Source organism: Schistocerca cancellata, chromosome 1 (genome assembly GCF_023864275.1).
Source record: "Schistocerca cancellata isolate TAMUIC-IGC-003103 chromosome 1, iqSchCanc2.1, whole genome shotgun sequence".
Lineage (NCBI taxonomy): Eukaryota > Metazoa > Arthropoda > Insecta > Orthoptera > Acrididae > Schistocerca > Schistocerca cancellata.
Genome location: NC_064626.1, coordinates 435,033,274 through 435,040,454, shown reverse-complemented (window position 1 = coordinate 435,040,454; position 7,181 = coordinate 435,033,274).

Genomic DNA, 7,181 nt, shown 5'->3' with positions numbered 1-7,181 from the left:
GGTCGATGAGTTCGTTTTCAGCAGTGGCTATGTGGCAGAAATCCCTGTTGAATTTAAAGAGAATGAGTAGAGCTCCCTCCATCACCTCAGAGGTTCCTCGTAAGTCTTGTAATGTTCCGACCATGGGGTCGAACTACTTTTTATGTGATATTGTGCATTCGTCCCGGAAGATAATTTTAGCTTGCTTTAGAAGTTCGCCCGTCCAGATGCTCTTGAAATTTTACATACTGGGGATTGTTCTTCGGCAATATTCAACGGTAGTTGTAGAGCGGAGTAGGCAGTTCGTTCTCCTTCCATAAGTCTGGCTGCAACGCCAAAGGATGCCAGTGCAGATGCGACGTGTTCTTTTGCACTTATTTCCGCCAGCAATAGATTTATTAGAAACGTTTTCCCGGTGTCACTTGGTGCGTCCAAGTAAATAATTCCGCCAGTGTTGTTGTCGATCCATGATGACGTTGCAAATTTCCTTTTGATTGTCATTGAGGAGTGCTTTGTTGTGAGCAATGTATTGAACAGATTCGTTCATGCAGTTTCTTCTTCTTTGTAATTTCGAAGTTTAGCAAACTGATAGCATCCCATGTTGTACTAAGGTCTGGTTGCTTATTGCTAAACATTTATCTTCTAGGCGAATGAGTATTTCATTCAAGATGTTGTTGGATTAGACGTCAGTTCAGGATAAGCTTGTTCGAATTGGCACAGTGTGTCATCATTAATACTCTCCTTGAAGGAGTCCCATAGCTGTTTTGGATTCGATGGGTTACATGTTGTCAGAATTATGGCAAATAAATCTCTCATTTTTTCAGCTGAAGCTGTCAGTGAGGGATCTTGAAGTGTTAATTCCCAGTGGCTGTCGTTTTACAGAAGTCCTAAACGTTGTCATGCTTCTCTTTACGTACAGCATAGGTGACCGTCAACAGTCTTGAGATCTGTGAAACTTGTTGGTCCCCGTACTTCGTGCAGCTATATCCGGAGACAAACATACGGCACTGTTTGGATGTACGGTGTGTGTTTAGCCTAGTGCGCCAGTTTCCATGATTCCTGGATGATCTTCTACGGGAATTCCTTGTTTTCGTCATTGAAAGATTTTTCTTGTTGTGTTCCGCGTGTAATAGGTAGGAAAGTCGACATATAGTAATGTTTTTGCGAATGGATCCGTTTAGCACAGTTGGCACCAAGCTGTTAAAGTTGTCTTCTGAGGTAGTTCGCTTGAAATTTTTCTGGCGGAGTCTTTCTTGAAGTAAAATCTCTGTCCATTCTCTAATGTACTGCTACATGTTGCACAGTTGGTTCGCGTTCGTGTATGGGGAAATCGAAGATCCGCCATGCTGCTTCGTTCTGTTGATGTATCTTCCCACTTGCTACATGAGGATCTCGTCGTTTCTGTTTTGTTGTTCGCTGTTTTTGACTATTTGAAACACTGCCATGTCATTGCCTTTATTCACATACTTGTAGACATGTTTGAAGGATTTCACTGAATTGCAGTATTCTACGTTTTTGTGTGCTTGGGAAATTTTGGAAAGTAGTGTATTATATGGTACTACCTATTGATTACTTATTTTTACTGCCTTGTATTTTCTTATTTTTACTGTGAAGCCACTGTTTTTGGGTCATCGTCTTCTGTATTTGGGAGAGCCATCAACTCCGGTTTGTGTGTCGTCCAAGTATGGCTTTGCGTATTGTTTCGTGTATTTTCCACCATTCATACATGGAGAACTGGGGTTTAGTGGCCCACATGGTCTGTGAATCATGTTTTTCACAACTTTGTTGTACAGTTCCGGATCTTCTTGTGACTGGGAAATTCAGCTTGGATGATTTTGTTGACATCCGTGGGATGAATTTCGTGTAGGCATATGTGGAGTTAGTACTCGTTTTTTCCACTCGATTGTGTACATCCAGCATCTAACAGGTCTAAAGATGTGGTATTTTGTGATGGCTTCAATAAAACTCTTCTTTTTGTTGGAAAGCTCGGCCTATCACGTGGTGTCGATGCATGGGGCTTGTTTGTATCTTAGTTTTTCTTTGATTTCTGGCCATGGCGAGTTGTCTGTGAATGTTATGAAGTGGTCAGGTCGTCCATACTTTCTTATGTAGGTCATGGCATCTTGAGTGTATTCTTACGTGTGTCTCGAACTTACTTTGTATGATGACGGTAAGATTACCATTGTTACAGTGTCGTCAATGCTTCTGTCACTTACGACTGCGTCTCCAATGTGGATATATTCTTCCGTGCATAGTTTCTTCTGATTCATTCTTACGTAAAGCATCCATTCCTCGCTTCTATTTTTGCATACATACCTACCAGGACTATTTGGAATAAACGGCGAGCTTAAGAATGTGATTGCATGTTTCATTGTCTCTGGTCATTTTGTTTCTACGCCTCTTTCTTGTTGGATTTGTTTCACATTAAAATGATATCTATCCTGTCCATGCCGAAATACGAGATTGATGGATATTGGAGGGCATCCTATGAACGGTTTTTTTCTGCAGTGCATTGTAATGCTTCTCTTCTTCGTTGTACAGTTATGTCGCGGCTTATGTTTTGTCTGTCGACAATTAAGATGGCGAGTTTGTCTGCCTGATATGCATTAAACCGACGTTCGTGTTCTCCGGGTGGTCCTTTGTCTGCTCGAATTATAGCTTTGTAGTCATCAGATATCATTTGGTCTAGTGCTGTTTTGCATATGTGATCAGTTGAATGAATTTATGTATCTTGGACTACTTCTCGTTTCAGTCCACTGATACTTGTGCATAGTTGATCAATTTCTGTTCTTCATTTCCGATTAAATACACTTGCAGAAATTTTGATCTTCGTTGGGTAGTGGCAGTAATGATTCCATGTTGTGACAGATTTGTCCTTGGCTGGAAGAAACATAAACGATTTCATCTCTGTTAGTGTTGATCGGAGGAACACCGAAAGAAGTCATTTGGAAGAAGGCGTTGTATATTTTGAAGAAAGTGTTTTGATTCTGGAGGTTCCGCAGTCATGTAATGTAAAAATTCCTGCGGAGACGCTTCCACTGGTGGCAATAGAAATTTTCCATTCATGTAACAGAATCCTGTTGTTTCTCTACTGAATTTTTTCGCGTTGTGGAACTGGCAGATGTTATCCATTTTTCCAATTACGACGTGTTTGTATTTGTTAATTTCTTTCGTCTGGTGGTAGTGGAATGCTTCATCTGTTAGGTTGTACTGTTTAGGTGTTCTCGTCTTCGCTTCTCGTACAGCGATATTTTCATGGGGGGCTTGAGTTCGCAGTCTTTTATTGCAAGACTATATCGCAATTCTTGATTCCTCAGTCCGGTTATTTCGTTGTTCTTCGGTTCCTCTGCTTCTCACTGTGCTCTTTGTCGCTCGTTGGGAATTGAAACGTGCTTCGAGCTCTTCGTCTGTTTCGGTTTTTCGCTATTCTTTTTTGTTTTCACAGTTTTACTTCAGAACTGGCAGGATCTCCTACTCTTTTACGTTTGGGAGTTGTCTAAAACATACATCAAATTAACTTTTTTATCAACAAATACATTAAGTAAACTTTTCACACTTTATTTTCGATTTATATTCCGTCACTGTATCACTTTGACTACTCACACTTCATTGCTTTTATTCACTCACTGCATTAAATTTTCGGTCCCTCCCTTCGTCAAGGATAAGAAACACGTTCGAACTCACGACAGGTTGCGATGCCCCACTAACGTCAACAATGTGGGGGGGGGGGGGGGACAATTGCGTATAGTACGGTACTCAGCATACGACCAATGTTAATCGCTTTATAAAAATCAGAGCAAATACTTTACCATACGAAAATAATTGTTGCAAAAGGAACCGAATGATTACTATTATAAAAATCAATGCCATAAAAACGTACACACAGCTACTTGTAACCAGATTTGAGATGCCAACATTTACCGATGGTGACTAATATGGATGGGCAACAGATATAAAACTAGCCAGCAAAGATATCAGCACTGTCGTAAGCATCAAAACGTGTATTCGATGATAAATATTACTGTAATATAAAAATGTGCTAAGCATTGAAGTGATCTTTTATGCAGTGGATAATCAGTATTGAAACAATTACACTTTCGAGAAATATAATCACTTTGGCCTGCACTTTGTGGCTTTGAGAGAAGAGGACGTCACACGCAAAAACTCTCGTAAAATTGTGTGTGTAATTCACACAGTAGTCTTTCAGTTTTTTTTATCTTTCCGTAATACAAAATTATTCACAGTACCTTTTGTTGTCTTTGTCGGCTACGCAGCGCCCTGTTCATGCAGTATGTTCTAGTGATTTTAGCTGGTGAATGTCATTCACTTATCTTACGTTATTTGTTTTTGTATTTAATCCATTTATTTACCATACATAATCAATGCTATAATTCAACCAGCTAATTTATCTGAAAAGTGCACTGCTACAATCACACACTTTAGGAAACAATTTTCGGTGCACTCAAAGCTTTTCATGAAATAAGAAAATTGTTAAAGCCGTTTGCTTTGTACAAAAGTCAGAAAAATATTTTACTTTCACATTGCGTCAGTGATCATGGCTTTCACAAGGTGGATTCCTATATTGTGTATATGACACAATAAACTTAAAAATTAAATTATACTTGAGTCTTTCATTTGTTGGTGAGCACAGTATCTCGTCCTGTTTGAGTAATGCTACCTGAAGAATTATTTGCGGCAGGGAATAGAGGTTCCACAACTGTTACTATCCTTGGCTAGTATAATGTTTCTTGAAGTTGCAGAACAGCTAGTCAGTACACACTATTTCCAAGTTGCCGAATAAATAAAGCCACTTCTTCTTACTTAGAATTCAGCAACTCAAAATGCACTGTAGTGGTGTTTGTATCCAGTTTTATCTCGTCCATCTGGGGCGTTCTTCATAAAAGCTCACTTTACCACCAGGCACATTTAATTATACGCACTCACTCTTAAAAAGCCGTACTAGAAATGTTGAAAGAGTGTCCTCTTACACAAAAGCAACGCTAACTTTTCTTACCGCCAATTCATAAGCGGTGGTTCCCCTCATCTTCATAACTTAATATTAAAGCCATGAACACTTACATAATTGTTTACGTTGTCACAATACATTTAAGAATAGAAAACCTCTTTCACAAAACATATTACACATTAGACAAGTGATTATTTAAACAATATCGTTTCTAACTACTTCTATTCATTGCTTATTTCTGTACTTCAGCCGCTATTGATATATTTCAGCACCCTCTGTTGCCTGGAGAACGCTCGTGATAGATAAAGTTACGACGAAGATTTATTTGTATGGCCTCGAACTATCTGTTGCGTTGTAATGATGCTTGTATCGCTATAGGGCCTCGCTTTACATACCCCTACCAATGATATTCTGGTGTTCTGGTATGTTCCACTTTGATCTGATATGTTCCCGAACATTCTGGAATCTTCCAGAATGTTCCATACTATTCCCGAACATTCCAGAACATCCTGGATCGTCGTGAAACATTCAGGGACGGTGTAGAATGCTCTCGAATACTCTCGAATCTTCTGGAATGTTGTCGCATACTCTCGAATGTTCTAAAATGTTGTAGAAATTTTTACAGGGCGAAAATTCCCAGCCCTTATATCTTCAAAACCACGCCCTTCAGATAAAAACGGGAGCCTTCTTTATGGATGGGAGACAGAGGGCCACCACACCATATAACTCCCTTGATCGTACCGGGAGTCGTTTCTGAGTTTTAGCTGCACGCACATTGTACACTACTTTTGTAATATATATTTAAGACATCATCATTTATGTCACTTTTATATAAAGATACATGTGTTTCCAAATCGACTACCTCACCTGGGATGCGACCAACATCGAATTCCTACGAATTACTTCCACAAACACTGTTTACCACAGATTCAGAGCCTACCGCACGCTGATACATCACTATTGCTTACAGGCACTTCATTGGTACTTTCTGACAAGTTGCACTACGAGTTCGTCTCCAGTGCTTCACAGGTACTCACTGCAGCATTTCCCATTTTATTCTCACCATAATTATTCTCTACATCATTAAAATTTCCTCAAATAATTCCCCTGAATGAAAATTACCAATAAAACAATTCTGATTTTTACAATAAAATCCCTCCCCCTTCTTAAGCCTCCCCACAGCTCATTACCCCCAAATAAGCATCTAGATAGCTCATACGTAATCTGCTACCGTCGCGGAGTTCTTCATTCCTACACAGTGCTATCCCATTACTCTTGGTCCTATTTCTTGCGTATTGCTCGCCCTCTCCTCGGACCTTGATCAAAACTTTATTCAGTTTTCTGATTTTGTTGCTCCTCCAAAGGTTGCCTGTATTCTCTGTTGAAATTTGTACCATGACAATTTACTCAATTTCCCCACATTAAATCTTCCATTACTTTTCGACTGGAGATCATCTTAGCACCCGTTTAATCGAAAATCTTATCTCTCTTATCTTCCTCATAAATTCTGGATGAGATATATTCAGCTCAAATTTTCGTAGAGCTCCATTTAAAATAAGTTATTATTACAGTCATTATTACATTTTAACCATCCCAAATAACTTTTTGTCCAGAAGTTAAATAAAAAAGCATGAAGCAAAAGTTGTTTACCTAGGTGATGGGCATTAACAATCTCGAGTAACTTTCTTGTAATTAGTTTGTTCGTTATGAAGATATGAACCACAGTACATCTTTTTGAAAGCACCACATATTTTTCTTCCCAGTACTAGACTTCATCTCTGCGAGTCCTGTTGAAAAACGTATTACAGTGTATCGTCATTCACATAAAAATTATATTTTTAAACAATTAACACAACACTGACTTCAGAAAAGGGCTCTGAGCACTATGCGACTCAACTTCTGAGGTCATCAGTCGCCTAGAACTTAGAACTAATGAAACCTAACGAACCTAAGGACATCACACACATCCATGCCAGAGGCAGGATTCGAACCTGCGACCGTAGCGGTCACGCGGTTCCAGACTGAAGCGCCTTTAACCGCACGGCCACACCGGCCGGCTTCACAACACTGGCTCTGGCTCTCCTGTGCTAGCGCACAGTGCACGTACCCTGACTAATGTAACTCGTCCACTTGCAGGCGTCCCCAGTAAACAAGTGGAAACACAATAAAAATGCATACGTGTCGTTCAGTCAACAATCTTCAGTTAAATGTTTGTGTAGGTGAGCCCTTTCCTTTT